The 19230-nt window shown below is 48.1% G+C and overlaps 1 protein-coding gene across 7 annotated transcripts in view; it reads left to right on the top strand.

Annotated features, from left to right (window-relative positions):
- The window catches only part of LOC136013095 (uncharacterized), a 46988-nt gene that overhangs the window by 22766 nt on the left and 4992 nt on the right, over nt 1–19230 (top strand). Inside the window, exon 1 of one of the 7 annotated variants that reach the window (XM_065676418.1) lies at nt 5143–5161. The exons of 1 other annotated variant lie outside the window; for it this stretch is intronic. The gene's annotated coding sequence lies outside the window, so the exon portion shown is untranslated. 5 more of the 7 variants (XM_065676411.1, XM_065676412.1, XM_065676413.1 and 2 more) reach the window with 5 other exon arrangements.

Here is a 19230-nt window from a genome sequence, read left to right as displayed (position 1 = left end):
TGAGAGATGACTTTCTAAATAGGGCAGGAGCTTTCTGCAATTGGAATATTATAAAACCTGGGATTTGTTCATCACGTTAGAGTTTTGTTGTGGCATACTGTCTTGAAGGGAGCCAGACCAACTAGAAGGCTCTCTGGAGATCCCTAAGAGTGTTTTAACTGTAGGCCTAGTTCTGTGCTCCAGCCCAAACTTGATTAAGGCTCAGATTGTTCAGGTGCAAAGAGGAAAACACAAACCAACTGTTCTTCTCTTTTTGGTATAGGTAGGAAAAGAGAGAGCAAAGCCTTTCTTGCCCAGCTGAATTTGCCATCTGCCTGTACACTGTTGCCATAGGGTGATGTGGTGCAGGTGATCCACAAGCCAGTCTTCCTAACAGAGAGCTCTGTGCACTGTGCAGCTGGCAAGGCGGTAGTAATTGGGGGGAGCTGCAAGTGGTTTTATGCCAGCAGTGGGGACAGAGGTAGGTGTGTGTGTATATGGATACTGATGTTGATGGGAATACATGTGCCTTTCTCTTCTCTGTGTCTGTGAAGTCCCACCCAACTCAGGGCGCAGAAGGACTCTTCACCCAAACCAAGTTAAGAATGTTCTCCAGTGTTTGCAGCACTGATGTTCAGCAAACACTGGGAGAACTCAGGGCAATATCTAATACCAAAAGCCACTGGACTAGAAAGAAAGCCACAACAGTCTCTCCCCCTCCCCCAGGCCTGATTTCCTAATCTTTTAGGAATGATTTACAATAAATAAAAGGCTTTCTGAAAGAAGGGTTGTTTTGTTTTTTTTTTTTCCAAGTTAACAATGGATGTTAAACTGCCCTTCCCTGTGGTCCTTTCCCATCTCTTTCACACTGTCCAGCTTTAGGCTTCATCCTGCAGTGATTCATGAAGGCAGCTCCTCCGTGCCCATGCAGAGAGATCACTGCGGGTATGCGAACCATAATCACCTGGATTTCTTACAGAAATGGGTTGTTTCCTTTCGAGAAGGCTCATTAGAGCACGCAGCCACCGAAAACTCAAAGCTCATGAGAAAAAGGTTTCACAGAGCATGATCTCTCGCTTGTCCTGCAGCTCCTCTGATCATTTACACCAGAGCAAAAAGAGGGCAAAACCCCCCAAACCTAAAGCAAACAAACAAAGCAAAACATCCTACTAATGATGTGTGCTCTTCACTTCCAGCAGTGACAGCATTTTACACCCACTTTGTGCAGGTGTGCATGAATGCAAAAGTTGGGAGGCAGTACAGAGAGCAAAGCTCTTAAGGAGTTAGTAGAGCTTCTCTGCTGGAAGGTTATAATCACACTGAAAGAGGGAAATCTTGCCTCTGCAGACAGGAAATATGTGAAGCAATTTCAGCACAGAGTTGCCAGAGATAAAATAGCTCACAAACTGAAAAAAAAAATAATGTAGGGAACACTTAGCATTGTCCAAATGTGCCATGTCAAAGCTCATAGTTTGACTGCAGAAGAAGGGGTGTACGGGCTACAGATGTGCACAGTGACTACATCTGTTACCTGCCAGGAGAAGCACACATCACTGGTCCTGTGTATGGTGATTGCTGACAGATTCTTCTTAATGGTGACTGGTTTTCTTGAGGGAAGGTTTTTAAGCATAAATGACTGAAAAGGCTTGATTTGCTGTTGCATTTGAGGTGGGACAGTGGAATGACTGTGTGGTTGGGGAAGAGGCCCCACTTCAGAGTGTGGATGCTCAGGAGCAGGGTGTGACTTCAGCGTCTCCAGCTCCATGTTGCCATTTTGCCTGTCCTCAATTCCATCTTCAAAAGTTCCTGTTTCTCAGATGTTTCCACCTCCTCCAGTTGTGCCAGTTCAGCCGCTTGTGAGGATGAAATCTACATTTGAGCTGGTCTGGCATTAAGGATTTGTTCTTGTTAGTAGGGTTTTTAAAAAGACGTTGGATCATTTAAACAGCTCACCTGTGAATGTGGCGCTGAGTGTGTGGCAGATCCTCCTAAACTGGGTTTGCTGCAGGTGGAATAGTGCAACAAGGCCATATCCCTGTACACGTTGTTCACATTATTTGTGTGAGTAGCTCCATTGTGTTTCAGTGGGACTCTACTTACACATGTAAAATTAAATGTTTGCAGGGCCGGGCCCTTAAAGAGAATAAAAGCCACGATTGGGGTGTGCCATGCTCTGAACCATGTATGGGAAGCATGATGCAAATGTATTTTGCTGGCTGGCCTATCTTGTCCGATCTGTCTGCTCTGTAGAACTTGAGCTCCTGTAGCAACTTTCGTTAGGCTTGGTTTGCGCTGGTGGAAGAAGACCCTGCTGATCTTCTGTCCTTGATGCATCCAGGGAGTTGTGCAGAGAGTACACAGGCTGTAACGTCTTCAAGATGTTCTCAGATTTGCTGGAGTGCTCTGAAGAGCTGGGACAGCTGGCTTCTCTGGGGCACCTTCTATGAGCGTGGCTGAGGGAGGGCAAGATGGGGGTATGCTCTTGAGGTTGGCAGTGGCTGCCCTGGGGTCTGGGGCTCTGCTACCTGAAATCCTGCCTTGCAGCCTGTCATCACAGTTGGGATTTTTGGGAGCCTGTTGTTATCAGATCCCATGGTAAAGCCCTTCAAGGGCAGCAGAAGGGATTTCTCAGCTGAGAATCCCTCCCTTGGGAATTCAGTGCTGATGGCAGTTTGCTGTGGCAGATTCTCAAAGGTGGTGGGTGAAGTAGAAACTTAACTCTACACAGTGAAGCAAAGCACCTTGATAGTTGCTATCCAGAGCCCCAAAGAGAGGAAGGAAGAGACATAAAGCCGTTGGAGGGGAGAGGCTTGGTGTGGTTATTTGAGACTGCTGCCTGCAGAGTTGCACAGTCATTTATAACTGCTTGAAATGTGGGGGGATGGGGTCAGGGGGATGGGAGGGGGGTTGGAGGAACCACAGCATCTGTGAACTGGTAGCATTTTGTGCTCCTTTTCCCTGGTCTAACTCCTCAAGGGATGAGACAGCGAAGTCCCGGGTCAGAAGAGGGAAGAGAACAAAAAAGGGGGTCTGCTAACACCTCTTGTTTTATCACTGCTCTCGTGTGTGTCAGGACTGAAGCACAGGATAGGATTTTCAAAGGTACCTTCAGGAAGTGGAAGTTGAGTGCCTGGCTTCCTTAGGCTCCTCAGAAAAATCCCAGGTTCTGCTGCTCCAGGGAAACAAACTTCTTGTAAGCGAACCACGATGGGTCTCTGGTGTTGGTGACAGCAGAACCAGGTTTTCTGTTTAAAGCACCACAAGGCATGTTCTTTCCTTACACCCTGATTTGCTGCCTGGCCAGTCTAGTCTGTGCTGCTACTGCTGTTGCCAGCTTTCTGGGACTCAGTCCACTGAACCCTCTCTGGTGTGGGATAGTGAGGGAGAGGAGGAATGGTAGGTGTTACATTGAAAAAGACAGGTATCAGTATAAAACCAGAGAAGGCTTGTATGTCAGGCACAGGAGTGGGCTGAATCGATGGTGACAAAGGTGGTCGTTCAAGTAGAGCTGATCAGTTTGGTTTCACCAACACTTCAGCTCTCGAAAGTGCTGCTGCCATTGGTGGAAAGGTACAGGTAGAGCTACTGTTGGTGGATGAGTTGGAAAGACTGGCCAGAGACCAACGGTTTCCACCTTTGGGTCATGGATCATGGGAACTTGTAGCCTGAGGGACTTGTCTAGAAAAGGTAAAGGAAAGGAGGCAAGAGGCAGCAGTGGTCTGCCCAGTGGGAAATGTTCAGGGGCTCTGGTCAGTGCATCAGAAGGGGTTACAAACCTGCCGTTGAGCAGCATCCCCCCTGCCTCAAGGAAGAGTATCTGCTAGGATAAGAGGTGTGAATTAGCTACAGTTGCAGTGATCAGGAAGCCATACAGGGTTCGTCAAGGATGTTTCCAAGCGGGCATGGACAAGGGGAGGAGCAGAGCGGGACAAAAAGAGAAAAAGCCCCTTAGGGACTGAAGAAAGAGGAGATGGTTTTATCTGTCGGCGCAGCAACCAGTGTGAATGCTTAGTGTTGAAAGGGTCTTCTTCCAAAAAGCCGGGTTACTCAGAAGTGGGAGCTGGATGGGGTAAAGAGCTGTTCGCCTGAGGATAAAGAGAGGGAGAACACACTCAGCATTTCCATTCACTTCTGTTGTATTGGCAAAACAGGTTATTCAGGCATCGTGGATATGCAAAACCGATCAGCCTGCTTTCTCTGGTTAGACTGCAGCGGTTCTGTGCATCTGTGTGCCACGGGTGGTTTGCAAAGCTCTTCCTCGCAACCCACAAGATCGCCCATTTTAAGAACATTTTGTGGAGGTGAAGGATAGGTGGATGTTGAAAGAGCTCTTTCCACAGAGTAAGTCGGAGACTGAAAAGGGTGGGGGGTTGTTACAGATCTTCACGACTCTTAACTGCTAGCCGGTTTCAAGCTACATGGATGTTTAATCCCCCCAGACACAGAGCGTTTGTTCAGGATAGGGCCCTTGAGCATATTTAGGAGTTGATAGGTTGTGTCTGTTTGTCATTACAGTCTGGTTCCTCCCTGTTTAGTTGCAAGCTGCTGCTTAACCCAGGGCTTTCTCCCATCAGAAAAGGCCCTCAGATCTCTCGGGGCGGCTCCACCAACCCGCTGGCAGCCGGTGGGCAGGCAAGCTCCTCAGCCATCAGGTAGGAGAAATACGCTTCTCCTGCAGGATCTCCCTCCCGCTTTCCTCCTGCCCTGCCGGTGCCCAGTCGTCCCTTTCCTGCTCCACAAATACCGCGGCAGGGACATTCCGTGCCCGGCTGGTGTCAGGGGGCCGAACCCCTGCGCTGCCTACCCACCAGCCGGCCCCCGCACACTGCGCCCGCGGCTGGCTGCAGTGCCCGGCGCATCGCAGCCCCTCCGCGGGCGGCTGGCGCTGCCGGGAGGCCGAGGCGGTGCCCGGTGGAGGTGCCATGGCGCGGTGTGCCCGGGCGGCCGAAGAGGCGCGGGGCAGGACGGTGCCGAGCAGGGCTGGCAGCGCACCCAGCCCCTGCGTGCGCCTCCCCCGGGGGCCGTGCGAGCCGTCGGGGCTTGGCGGCGGGGAGCGGCCCCCCCTCCCCGTGCCCCCGCGGGGCCCGCGCCGTTTCCGTTAGGGGGCGGGACCCGCGCGCCGCCTCGGGGGAGCGCGAGGTGCTCGGGGCGGGGCGAGCCCGGGGCGGGCCCGGTCGGATCGGTGAGGTGCGGGGGGGGCTCCCGCGAGCGCGGGGCCCCTCCCCTGCGGTCACTTTAAGAAGCGCCCGGGGCGCGCGATCTCTTTAAAGGGGGGGGGGAAGAGGCGGGCCCGCTCCGAGGCGTGGGGCAGGCTATGTTAATGGCCGGGGCGGTGCCGCGGCTGGCGGGCGCTTCGCCGCGGCAGGCCTGTCCCTTTAAGAGCCCTACTGCTGCCGCCGAGCAGGCGAGGGCGGGAGGGGAGCGTGTGCGGGGCGGGTGGCGAGGGGGAAGGGGCACAAGCTCCGCCCTCTCGCTGGGGAGGGGCGGGGCGGGGGTGCCGGGCGAGACCACTGCCCGGAACGGGGAGTAAGAGGCGGTCCCGCCGGTAGAGTGAGTAGGGGACAGTACCATTCCCGGGGCGGGGCGCGCGCGACGGGCGGTACCATTCCTCTCTCCTGGTTGCGGGACGCGGCGGGAGGGGGGGGAGGCGTAAGGGGGGGGGGGAACGGTGTGAGGAAAATGGAGGTGGGGGGGAGCGGGTGGGGGGAGCATGCGAGAGGGGCTTTATGGGCGGTACCATGTGTGCGGGAAGGAGAGGGGGGAGGCGCTGGCGGACAATGGAGCCTGTGTGTGTTTGCGGGAGGGGGAAGGACCCGCCGTCGCCGGGGGGAGACGCTGCGCCGCCCCCTCCCGCCCGGGGCTGAGAGGAGCTTCGGCCCGCGCCCCTCCCCCACGGCCCGGCGGTGAGTGAGGGGGGAGGCGGCGCGGCGGGCACCGCGCGACCACCGGCGCCGCCGCCTGCCCAAAGTTTGAGAGTTGGGGGAGGCGGGGGCGCCGGCGGCAGCGCTGTCCGTGCGGCTCCGCGGCCTGCCCCCGGGCTCCTCCGTGCCGGGGCTGTGGGGTGCCCCGGGGGACGGGGCGATGCTCCGCGGTGCGTGCGGTGTCCCGGAGCTGCGCTCTGGGGAGGGCCGAGCGCGGGGGTGCCCCGAGCTACTGGTGGGGGGAGCCGTGGTGCTGAGGGTGCGTTGGGAGCTCTGTGCGGTGGAGGGATGTGTGGGGTGCGGGGGGTGCCCTGGGGCCACACTCTGTGGAGGGATGTGCTTTGGGGGTTGTGCTCTGTGGAGGTATGTGTGGGGTACAGAGGATGCTTTAAGGCTGCGCTTTATGGAGAGACGTGTGGGGTGCAGGAGATGCTTTAAGGCTGTGCTGTGTGGAGGGATATGTGGGGTGCAGGGGATACTTTAAGGCTGTGCTCTGCGGAGGGATATGTGGGGTGCAGGGGGTGCCGAGGGGCTGTGGAGGGATGTGTGGTGTGCTTTGGGGTACACAGGAAGCCCTGGAGCTTGTGCGGTATGGAGCTCATTGCATTGTGGTAAAGGGGATACCCTGAGGCTGTGCTGCGCTAAGGGGTGTATGGGTTGCTCTGGCTTGCAGGGGATGCCCATAGAGGTTGTGCTGTGTGAAGGGGTGTGTGGCATGTCCCAGGTTGTTCTGTGGTGCATAGGGTGCCTTAAGAGCTGTGCTATGTGGAGGGATTTGTGGGATTCTCTGTGGTGAAGGTGATGCCCTGATGCATGGAGGCATGTGTGGGGTGCTCTGGGTCACACTGAGGTGCATGGGGAAGCAGTGTGGCTGTGCTTTGTAGGGTGCCCTATGTTGTGCTGGGGGTACTGGGTGCCTGCGTGGCTGTGCTGCATGGAGAGGTGTGGGGTGCTCTGGAGGCCATGGTTCGTAACTACGTGTATGGAGTGCTCTGTGCTGTGCTGAAGTGCGCCAATGGGGCTGTGCTGTGTGGAGAGGAGGATGGCGTTGGGTGGGTTAGAGAGGTGGTTCTGAGTTTTTAGTCTCAGCAAGGGATGGGGACATAGGGTAGAAGAGACTGCAACACCAGGGCTGTTGGGGCTGAGGTGCAGGCTGTCCTAGGAAAAAGAATGGGGTGCAAGTCAGGTGTGAGCTGGGTGCGTGGAATCTGCAGTGGGCCTGAAGTGAGGGTCTGGAGGACAAAGGTTTATGGTAGGGATGCAAGGAGTGGGGTATGAGGTGAAGCACAGAGTGAGGGATAGGAGATGGTACTTGGAACATTAGATGATTTGGGCTGTGCTATGAGGGAGGGATTGAGGGGCTTTATTGTAGGAAGAACTGAAATACAGGTGTCTGCAGGAAGGGATGCGGAGAGATGGATGAAGAAATGTGGATTATGAGATATGCTGGGAAGAAGTAAGTTGGTACATGAGGGAATGGATGTAGTGATGGGAGGAAGTGAGGAGCCTAAGGCTAGAGTGGTTGGGAGAAAGATATAGGGGAGTGGTATTATGGTATGGCAAAGTACTGGCTCCCAGAATGTGGGCTAAGAAGTACTTTCAGCTCAAGGGAGGTGGTGCACATGGTTGTAAAGGAAATTATAGGGGTCCAGAGCTGGGAAGCAGTGTAGACTGTTCAGGGAAGGAGGAATCCAGGGAAGCAAAGCATGTGGTGTGGAACTGGTATGTGGGGTAGTTGTGCAAGAGGAGTTTGTGGGAAAAGATCTTGTATGTAGGGATTGTGGGGAAGACCAGAGGAAATATGTGTATTTGGAAGTGCTTGCTAGGTGGGGTAGTTGTGCAAGAGGAGTTTGTGGGAAAAGATCTTGTATGTAGGGATTGTGGGGAAGACCAGAGGAAATATGTGTATTTGGAAGTGCTTGCTAGGTAGAGAAGAGGCACTGTGCATGTCCATGGGAGGCTGTCTGAGCCTTGGCCTGCTGTGGAGAGGTATAAGGGGTGGCTTTCAGCAGCATGAGAAGCTAATTCTGCAGAGGTACTGAACTTCATCAGGTTAAGGGGTTGGATGGCAGTGGGGGAAAAGCCCCAACACTGGAGGCTTCAGATGCTTTGAGAAATGATGGAACAGCAGGATGCGTATAAGCAGCAAGGCTCCACTTCTAGGATGAGAGAGAGCACCCTGTGTTTCTGTGTTGTCCAGCTCGATGTCCCTGAGCCACTGTCTAGGTGATCGGATAATGGGACTAAAAAGGCCTCTGATAATTGAATGCTTGGGATGTGGATGGTGGATGTTACTCTGGGCGGGTAGAAAAAGTGTGAGGACACAGATGGGAAGAATCCAATGTGACAGTCAATTGTGGGTTGTTATTTGGGTATGAAATATTAAGGTGGGATGATGACATGGTTAGTGGTTTAATAGTAAACAAAATGAGAAATCAGGAGACTGGCATGCAGCAAAGAAAGTATGAGAAGTGCACAGGATTATGGAGTGGTTCAAAGCTTGCCAGCATGGAAGGGAAGGTGCTTTTATGCTCTAGGTGCAAAACCTAAGTTGGGCCTCTGAAACTGGTCTGGAAATAACCCTGATACTCATGGTTACTTTTCTGGAAGAGGACCACCAAGTCTGGTAGCTCTTGTAAAGTAACATCTTCCCCTTAGTTTGGGCATTAGCATCGCTGACTCTGGGGCAGAGGAGAAAAGGTTGGGCCAAGCCAAGTTTGTCTCATTAAGCTTCCCTGTTGGTGATGAGTCGCTCTACTGTCAAAACACAGTTGGAGGAAGCGGGGGAGACAGTTCTTCCAGTTTTGAGGGGTTCCAGAAACGTTTTTAGTTTCCTTGAAAGTATTTTGTCCTCAATTTCTCTGTGAAAAGCCCACACACATTTTAGGATGCTCTTGAAGCATCCTTAAATGTATCGAACTTGAAAAGCAGGAGCGGGGGGGAGGGAAAGAAATGTAGATATTTTTCCCCTTTCTGTTTTGTTGGAAGATAATATTTGGTCAGTCATTGCTCAAAATATAACAAACTAAGTGTGGAAAGCTGGGCAAGGCATTACATGGAATCAAATTAAGAAAAACCACAGGGTAAGGAATGAATTAACATACTTAAACAGCTTTTTGTTTACCTTTTCCTGCTGCATGTTGGGGCTGTAATGCCCTATTGCTGCCTGCAGTGGGGTGTTACAGGTGTTGCGCTGGGGTGGCTAAAGAGAGGCTAGAAGCACACGGCGGTACACGCTGTGCTCGCAGCAGAGCACATGTCCGCATCCCACAAGAGCGATCAGCTTTCTCTTAGGCTTCACAGGGGTTGCTTTGGTGGAATTCTGTAGCCATTCTGGACAAGTTGCCGTGATGGCTCTGTTGTGTGGTGCTTGGGTTGTGGGTTTGTTGGGTTTCTTTTTGGGTTTTTTTTAATAGTCATCTCCAAGGAGATTATTTTTAATGAATGTCCTTTTTCTCTTACTCGAAGCAAAAAAAAAAAAAAAAAGGCTCAAGGGCTCATATTCTTTCCCTGTCTCCCTGGCTGGCCCCTCCTCAAACAACAAAAGAAAGGCATGTTTCTGTTTTTAACTTGGAGTTAGCAACGATGGCACTTTGGGGATTTCGGACTTCTCTTTTTTTATGTTTAAATAATTTTTTTTTGGGGGGGGCGGGGGGGTGTTGGAGTCTCTGTGGAGTGGGGTCTGTGAATCTCGGGTCTCTGCACTGTTGTGAACTCTTAACACCTTAATTGAAGGGGTGGAGATGCTGAATCACTAACAAAGAGCTCTTTTATCCAAAATGTTAATCAATCATTGACGTTAAATAAGTGTGAACAAAACCAAACAAAAAAAAAAACCCACCCTAAACAAGTTTTTGTCTCAGTCCCCCTCCCCTTCAGCTGCTCATCTTTGGTCAGAAGACCAGAGATTCTTTCAGGGCTGCATTTTGTGCCTGGGGATGTACTTGGGTTTGGCGATGTTTGGTGAAAGTTCTGTTGCTGATTTACCGGTATAGTTTTCCCAATACAGATTATTGAGCTCACAGATGCAATAAAGATGTTCTGGGAGAAACTGCAGTCTGCTCTGGTGTGAGGGAAGTAGCTAGGCTATGACAGCACTGTTGTAACCAGCTTTCTGCGCACTCGGGGTGTGTGTGCAGAGGTGCCTTTTGAGTTTTGGTGTTGAGGTTTTTCGGGAGGGGGGTGGGGGTATTTTGCTTTCCTCTCTTGCGATCAGTTAACTTGTTTATCAGCAACAGAGTCTTCTGAGCTAGGTGGGACCTCAGTTTTAATGTGAAAGAAAATAAATAGGTTTCTGTTGGTACTACCAGAAACTCTGTAGATCTCTTCTGTGTGTTATGAATACAAAGGGTGTGGACTCGTTCTTCCCCGTGCTTCCCCCTCTCCCTCCCCCCATCTTGCGTTTCATCTTTACAGCTCGTGTACTTGGATTGTTTTCAGTTAGGGTTCGTCCTCAGCCAGAGAAACTGCATTTGTCACTAAATATCCAAATATAGAAACTAAGGGTAACTATAAGCCATGAGACTAAAACACTTATATACAGCAGCTTTTCTGAGCAGTCATATGTCTGAGGTGGATAAGAATGGAGTACCTCTGAACCGTATTTCCTTGCTGCTCTGTAATATCCTAACTTTTCATAACTATTTCTACTTGTTTCTAGTCTTTTTTAGCTCTTGATTTTCTGATATGGTGTGTCAATTCTGTTGCCTTACAAACTGTGCCGATGGCTTAGGAATTTTGTTGGGTCTCTTACAAATTCAGATGAAAAAGGCCCCTAAAACTATAACAACTTTATCCCGTGGAGCAGTTTATACTAAAGTGATTATTCAAACTAATTCCCATCTTAAATGTGAGCTGTGTTAGCTAGCAGAGTTTGATCTCTTCTGCTTTCTAGAAGTTTACCAGACTTAATTTAGAGGGATGCGCGCAGCCTTCATAAAATCCTTCTGTCTAGTCTGCATGGCCTTGGACTTCACAGAAATCTCAGTGCCTTGCTAAGGTCTGTGGTCTGTTTACATAGATATGAAGTCCTTTAACCCAGCAAGATTTGCTGTGGGCTTGGATTTCCTTCTTACAAACTCTGATGGAGTCCCTCTAGTCTTCCTGCTGGCAAAATGAAGGTGTTAACATAGGTTTTCGGAGCAACTTGTGAATGGAAGGAGATTTTAGTGATGAATTTTTGTCTGCTAAAACTGCTTTCTCCCTGTACCTTTACTTGTCTGATAGGTTTTTTTTTTTTTTTTCTGTTTTCAAAGTTTAATAATTTTGGAGCTGGACCTCCTTTGTGGTAGGGACTCTGTGCAAGTGCAGAACAACAGGGACCTTTTCATAATAGGAATTCCAGATAATCTTGAAGAACTCAAGCAAAAAAATCCATCTGTTGGGGGAAATTCGTGAAGTGTTGCCTTTAAGACCATGCAGTCTTTACAGATGCTGGTTAATAACAATAGCAAAACTTAAGGTGACATTTGAATATGTGCTGAAGCCAGATGAACTGTCACAGTGTTGGCTGTGGTTTATGTTTTTGAAGTGGGGTTGTACACCCTTACCTATTGGCCTACCCACCTTTACCCCCCTGGTAGCATGCCTGTGGCATTTCTTTTGGTGCTAGAAGTCGTCTTTTGAGGAGATCTTTGCTTTTGCCCATTTCAGCTCTGCACCAACCTTCTGTGTGTGCTGGTACTGCTGTTGGAGCAGCTGGATGCTGAAGTGAATCAAGAAACTCATCTGGATTATGAGGAGCCTGACAAAAAAGAAATGATTATACTCAGCCTGCATCAGTTTGCCAAACTGGTTCACAGTTTGGCCACGCAAACGGCTGTACGGGCACATCAGACAGTGTGGTGGTGCAGGGGTGGAAGTAAATATTGGTAGCAGCAGTTCTTTAAGCTGGTGTTTCTGCCAAAGGAATGCTCATCTGACTGTACCCGTAAGAGTCTTCTAAACTTGCTAAGCGTTATTTACACCTATTTGTTACAGCTTTCCTTGCCTGAGAACAGTTCCTTCAGCTTACCTTGTTCTTTTTGCCAGAAATGTTTCTCATCTGAACATGGATGCAATGCATAAACCCAGTCTTCAAGAAGCGTTAAACTGGGCAAAAAGAAGAGGATAGTGGCTTAGCTATGGAAGAGTTTCTGCTGCTTCAAGACTTGTCTGGTGATACAGAACATGTAGTGTAAATTGATAATAGACTATTTAGTATGGTTGCGATTATGCACTGAAACTTAAGCTGTGAGAATCATCAGGAGCAAGAATTCAACAAGAGTTAAAAAGGATCTGATGTCTGTAGGAATATGAGGAATATTCAATTATCATAATCAGCGGCAGTAGAAATCTTGGAAAAGGTATTGAGTCTGTGGTCTAAACCTTGATTTTTATTCTGCTCTAACAGATGTGCTTCTATATTGGGAAAGAGAGGGAGGAAACAGCTTGTTGTGCCTGAGTTTGCTGCGGGGTTCTTGCACAGTTCTTTGGAAACTTGATTGTTTCCAGTGTGTGAGATGTCCCATTAAACTGCACAGGCTTCTGGCTGCACCCTGGTGACCTATCCTGCAATAGGTCACCTGTCTGAGCTACCGAACTGCTCCTTTCTGACTTTGTGTATTTGTTTACTCCTCATTCTGAGGGCTGTTCTTACCTGCTCTCAACGCAGTTTTTTTATCTACTTGACAACACTCATTGAATTCATTTTAAAGACTTATGAAATTACAGTTTATCTAAAGAATGAATGTTATCTTTTTAGACTAGATAGACATGCTCCAAGATCCCTGTTTTTCAGACAGACTTAAAAGCAGAGGTGAGCTTTTCCCTGTTTGGTGTCTGAGAAGGAGCTCATGGAATAGGGAAAGAGGATGAAAAGTGGAACTGTAAGGTGGTTGGCTTGTTTGTTTGTTTTTAAAGCCTAAGTAGAATCTATTAAATCCTTCTGAAGGCAGGAAAATGGAAAGTATGCTTTACCAGTGACCAATTTCTTTCAACAGTAGGGTCAAGAAGTGGTAGAGCAACACTGGCTAAAAGGTGGTGAAGCAGTGTTCTCTGAGACATTCAACTGGAAATTGGGTGCTGTAGTCTTGAAAACAGTACTGGTTCTAAGTGCTCTTTTGGTATATTGCAAAAAGAGTGTACAGTATACACTGATTTAGCCGCATATGGGAATGCAGGAGGGCTTATGGCTTTCTGTAGTGACTTCAGAAGAGCTGTGATTTGGGTACAGAGAGCCATACAGCTGCCTGATTGATTCCTAGCATTTGCAGTTACCCTGAGCTGGTTGTCCTGTTTTCATGGCTGCTTGGCCTTTTAAGAAAGTGTGCCACTGTATTTTTGCTGCTTAGCTTTGTGGTGGGGCTCTCCCCATAGTAACAGAGCAAGGGAGCCTCAAATTGCTGACCCCTCTTGTAATCGGATGGTCTCCATGTGCCCCCTGTTGTCCTCTATGCCTTCTGAACAGGTGCAGATACCTGGTTTACTTTATCAGTACTGTGGCTGGGGCCCGTTGGCTCTTTTAAAACCAGGTTAGGTTGGATTTAGTGGTGAACTTGAGAACAGAACCTGTCTCTTAATGTTCCTACGATTTATTTACTCAACCATGTTACTTGCACTCTACAAAATGCTTTAAACCTTTGAGTCTGTTCGTGTCTGAGTTGAGGCTATCTTTGCCACCTTTGCAGTGTGTATGGAATAATGCAAAACCTGAAGCAAAATTCTGGTTTAGTGATTAAGATTAAAAACACTGGGTAAGAACAAGTACTAGACCCTTTTTCAGGTTGCTCAGAGCTATGCTTTCTGCACTTTGCTAAACTGACTTCTTCAGATGTCTTGCTATCGCTGTTCCACTGCCTGTGAAATGGCAGCATTGTATCTAAGTACCAATCTGGTTTTGTTTGAGGATTGATTAGAAATGTGTTTGCAGTGTAATATAAAACAAAGCTGCAGCCTGTTGAGGTGAGCAGCCCACAGCTTCTACAGCGAGAGCTGTTCCAATGGAGAGTTTAGGCAGTCTTAGGTATGGAGAAACTTAGAGCTTTTGCTAGCGGGACTGAAGTTTTCCACCGTGTTTTATATGTATGTATGAGCCAGGGGTAAAGAACTTCAGGCCAGAAGGGGCTGACAGCTTGTTAGCAAGAAAATGTTTTCTTCTGTCTCTTGAAATAAAAAAATATTTAACCTTCTTGTGGGTCGGGATAGACAATTGAAACTGTCAGGCAAATATCCACCATCCAGCAGAATGTTCTTGTGAAAGCCAGCTTTGATTTGACAGTTGTGAGCCTTTGAAAATAGTGCTCTGTTTATCCAGTACAGTAAATACTTCGGAGCACGTTAGGCTGTGCTGTCCATAGGTGGCTAAATCGGCAAGTATTAAATATGTATGTCTTGTGTTGAGGGAGGGAAGATCCTGCAAGCAATTGCAAGTGCGTGCTTTTCATACTTCCAGAAGATCACGTCAAAGCAGTAGATCTGGTAATAAACCTGATTATACAATTGCTTAATTTCTTGTCAAAATAACATTTTCACATGCAGTGTTGTGAGATCATTTTGGTGACCTCATGTTATTTATCAAATGTCAGTTTTTCATCCCAGCAGCTTTGATATAATCATGTAGCATCGTGGAGTACTATGTTCATGCCGGTTTTGCTTGCTGGAGTTCTTTGAAGTGCTTTACTCCTTAGAAGAGTCATTGCTCTGTCAAAGATCCTACAGCTAAGTATACAGCAGAATACTGCACTGTGTCACTAAAGATTGTGCCTAATTGTGCCTAACGTGCCTAATTGTGAGTCTAAAAGCAGAGAAATGAGAGGTTCAGTGCACCAGGAACCCCTTGACACACATCTTGCCCAGCAGTAAACTGCCAGGGATACAGTAACTCTGCAGCTTTGGTCCCTGTGGGAATGCTGCTTTGCAGCTCCGAGCTCCCTACGTGTGGGTGCCTGGTGCTGTAAAGCAGTGGGAGGGCTTGTGTGAGGGAGAGGAGCAGAGGGGGATGACTGGTGGCAGCAGTCCTGAATGAAAACTGGGCTTGCTGGCAGTGCTGAAAGGTAGCTATGTTTGGGAAAGCCTTGGAAAACTGCTTATTTGGGATGAGAGAGACACCAGATACGTGTGAAGATGAAGGCTAACATGAGGGAAGGTGTGTGGGTCGCCCGCAGCAATTCTGACAGTCGTTGTGTGTGATGTTCCGTTGCAGCATGCTGGGGATTACTGCTTGCTGTAGCACTGGGTTCTCCTCAGAGGAGGTCTGTCCTGTACTGACCCAGCCCAGCTACACTCGGCTTATGAAAACTGACAAGATTGCAGCCTGAGGAGTTATGCCTGAGGATTGTTTCTTGTCTTTCATTCTGGAAGCATAGCGAAAGGATGCCAAAATGAAAAGAAAAAGAGCTTGTTTTTTTTCCATGTTGAACTGTCAGTGGTTATTTCTCCCAGGCCTTCTGCTTAAACAGTGTGGTATTACTGCATGTGGAAGAACAAACTGATATCTCCTTGGTTGTGTCTTCTCATCTATTATTTCCACATCATTTTTTCTCCCCTCTCCACAGATTAATTACTGAAGCACAGGCTGCTGATGAGCTTCATACAGGTGTCTTCTACCTATGGCTGTTTGTGCTGATGTCTCTATTTAAATTTTAGAAAAAATAAACCAAGAGAAATAAGAGCGAAGAGATTGCCTCTGGCTCCAAACACATTGCCTACTTCCTGATAAGTAGATGAGGTTTTAACGGAAGGTGAATCTGTGAAAGCAGTGTGCAGAAAGCTCTAGCGTTACCCACTGGATGCCTGCGTTTAGTGCTGACCAATGCCAGGGCTGTTAGCTGCTAACATGGTGTAGGAAGCTGCAGAAGCCTGTCATTTGGAACTAGATGATCTTAACATCCTTTCCAATGTTAACTATTCTATGATTCTGTCATTCTGTATGTGAGGGAAGTACTGTTAAAACATTTACTGAAGAATCCCTTATTGCTAGAGCTTTTGACCTGTACGTGTGTTAACAGCAGCAGGAACTCTATAGAGCGGACAGGCTGCTGCTAAGGTATGTGATGCTCTATGCAAAGTGTTTAGAACTCCAGCTGTAATGTACATAGACTGCTCCCAGCATTGCTAACATAGGTGGAGCTGAGCCGCTGCAGGTGGCTGAGCTGGAGGACACTGAGGTGAGGTCAGTGTGATGGCATAGCATGGCAGTGTTCCCAAAGCCCTGGCAGCACTCTGGTCCACCTCCACCTGCAAGTGCCCCCAGTGCTGGCAGAGCTGGAATGGTGTGAACAGCAAGGGGAGGTGTCCAGAGCGTTCCTCTGCAGAAATGGATTGTTGTAGCTTAGGCTTTGGGGGTTTTGTAGGGTTTTTCTTCTGTCATTTTTCCCCACACAGCTTTCTGGAGCTGTGTCTATCTGCCAAGATGCAATTCTAGTCCCAGGTGGACCAAGTAGTTCAAGGCTTTTTACATAATAGCAGCTGGGAGATTCAAAGGGACTGGTGGCATTCAGCTTCAGTCTGCTTACCAGTGTCCCCAAGTGTCTGTCTCCTCTGTTACTTTGGGGAAGGAGTTGTGGAAAGGGTTGTACAAAATCAGGAGCTGTTTAAGACAGCCATTAGTGCCCACAGTATTGGTAACACGCTGAAGTGTTGATAGATGCACTGAAAATGAAATTTATCGGACGTGTTATTGTCCTTTGACAAAAAGTGTTAGTGTTCCAACTCTTTCAAATGATGGTTATGAGAGTAGCAGACAACATCTGTTGCAAAAGACTTTTAGAATGATTTTTCATAAATACTTAAAACCAATAGTCCCCATATTCAGGTAGCAAAATGAGTTTAAGTGACAAGTTCTTGATTCTTGTTTTGATTGAGAGTAGTTTCTGATATAAGACTATGATCAAAGAGGTAATGCTCTGCAGACTTGGAATTAGCAGTGATTTCTCTGAGGTGCATAAGGAGGAATTCTTGGCTCTGGGAGACAGTGAGGGCTTCGTATATGCCATTGCTTTTAATTGCCAAGATGTAAAGTAGACACGTCCATACTGTTTCAGGCTAAGTTAGAAGCACCTAGAAACTGATCACTGGTGGTGAGTTGATATCTTGTCAATTTAATGTTAATAAGTTAGCTCTTGATGTTGAGCTAATAGTTTATAAGGGGTTTGTGGCTTACTGAGGAGTGACAGAACATGGTATTTTCCCCAAATCAGCAGCTGGTCTGGGTAGAATATAGCCCATGTGCTGCATGAGGTGCCCCTGGTACAAGTAGCCACCGCCTTTCTGGTGGAAGGAGTACAAGTATATCAGCTGAAGATCTACTATGTGATGGTGTGATTAAAGAATGAGGTCTGAAAACGCTGCGATGGAAAGAACTAGGGCCCATAGTCAGACATGCTTGTAAAAGCAGAGTTATATTGTGTCCAGATGGCATGTATTGATACTGTGTCTTTAGCCCCAGCAGTTCTTCAGGTACCCATGTGTTTCCTGACATTGTTAAGAAAGAGTACAGCCGGACCTGACAGGAGCAGAATGCTGGTGTATTGGAACTTGCTTATGCCTATGCTATCATTCACTGCTGTCTCCTTTGTGCCTGTGCCAGTGAGTGTGTGGTCACCTGGTAGGCAGAAACAGGAAGCTTGTCCCCTGAAAATGGATCATATCTTATCTGGAGTTAGTTTTCAGGTGGGTCACAGCTGCTAGCAATGGCTGGAAGGGATACAGTTGGGTAGACTTAGGCTGGCTGGAGTTGCTTTCCTGGGTCTGTCCAGCATGCACTTGGTGTGCATAAGGTAAGCTGGCATTTTTAACAAACCTGTTTGAATGCTGATTGATCCCATACTGGTTGTATTACAAGCACATGTTGTACACATTCATGGGAAAGGATGAGGAGGACAGCTTTTGCTAAGAGGTAGAGGCTGATGTAAAGGTGTCATTAAAAACCCTTAGTAAGGGCCATATCTAGAAATTGGGACTGATTCGAGGGATTGAAGAGTGTCTTGTGCCCTTGTATCCTCAGGTGTCACAGGGAGATGTGTGGGTGTAGAATACTCATGTCCATTTATCTTTTTGCTTTTACATGATTTTAAGAGAGTCTGACAATTCAATAAAAGCGCTGAGGAACACTTCCTGCGTCCTCCTTGTATCCCGGTTGCATTCTTTATCAATGAGGAGTGTAATCAAGTACTTTAGTAAACAGCAGCTTATTAAAAAGTGACGTGCAGTTCAGTGTTATGAGTTTTTTGTTAAAACTGGCAAATGCAGCACATGGTAAAAACCAGTGTAGCTCTTGAGGTGTGCTGAGCGTAGTGGAGTCACCTTTTCCCAGTGCAACTGTTCTCCCTTTTACATGGTTGAATAAGGGTCGGAGAAATAGGATGTGCCCTTCCCAGTAAAACTGCACTGAAGGAGCGTGTGGGCTAATTCTTTGCCTTACCCCACCCCTTTGGTCACACGGGGAATCCACTCCTGGATGCACATGCAGGGGTTGGCTTCAGGATGAGCTCTTGTTCAGCTCCTGGTGCTGGTTCTGCTGTGACTGGTCCCTCTGGAAGCTGCTGCTCTTCCCAGAGCAGTCTCTTACTCCACTGTCTCCTTCCTTGCCCATTCCACTGTCACAGCTACAGGTCAGGGTGCTGGCGCAGCTTGTGTTCAGTTGTTTATTTTCTGTACCAGCAGGTTTCTAGTCTGTTTTCTTATTCCATGCTGGTTCTGGGCTCTCACCACCCTCAGTCCAGCACATACGGACAGTCTCAGGCCACAGGGAGGTTAAAAAGAAGCATCTTCTTTCTTGTACACAGAGAAAAAGGTTTCTCGCCTTTTATGTGTCGTGTCACAGTAAGGCCACAAGTTCAATACTTTTATCTACTTGGTATGCTTTTATTTCATCTCTTCACATTCTCCTTCTCAAAGAGGAAGAAAAGACTGAAGTGATTCAGTGGTAACTGCAACTGTTCCTGTTGAAGCACCTGTAATGCTGTACGCCTCCAAGTACCTGAGCACTTGCCACTATCAAGCTTTTTCAGTTTAAGGACATAAAATAGGAATGAGCTAGTCTGAATGTTTTGGTTTTTTTTTTTTTTTTTTTCCCTTCCGTTAGCAGTACTATAATGGGTGGCTACTTCATAGAAGTACAGGAATGGTTTGTGAATACTTTACCAACAGGTAAACTATGATGTGTGTTTGTGTCTTGTTAGTTACTCTGTGGTAGTAGCTGCTTGTGTGCATGTTTCCACCCTTTTGCTTTTCAAATTCCCTCTAAAGCTGTCTTGTGCCAGCTGTGAGATAAGACTGTGCAGGTGAGCAGCAGAGATGGTAAACTAGGGGATGGAATTAGGCTGCAATAATTGTCTGGGTAGCCTTAAAA

This window comes from Lathamus discolor, chromosome 4, assembly GCF_037157495.1.
Source record: "Lathamus discolor isolate bLatDis1 chromosome 4, bLatDis1.hap1, whole genome shotgun sequence".
Classification (NCBI taxonomy): domain Eukaryota; kingdom Metazoa; phylum Chordata; class Aves; order Psittaciformes; family Psittacidae; genus Lathamus; species Lathamus discolor.
This window is presented reverse-complemented; position numbering and strand designations above follow the sequence as displayed.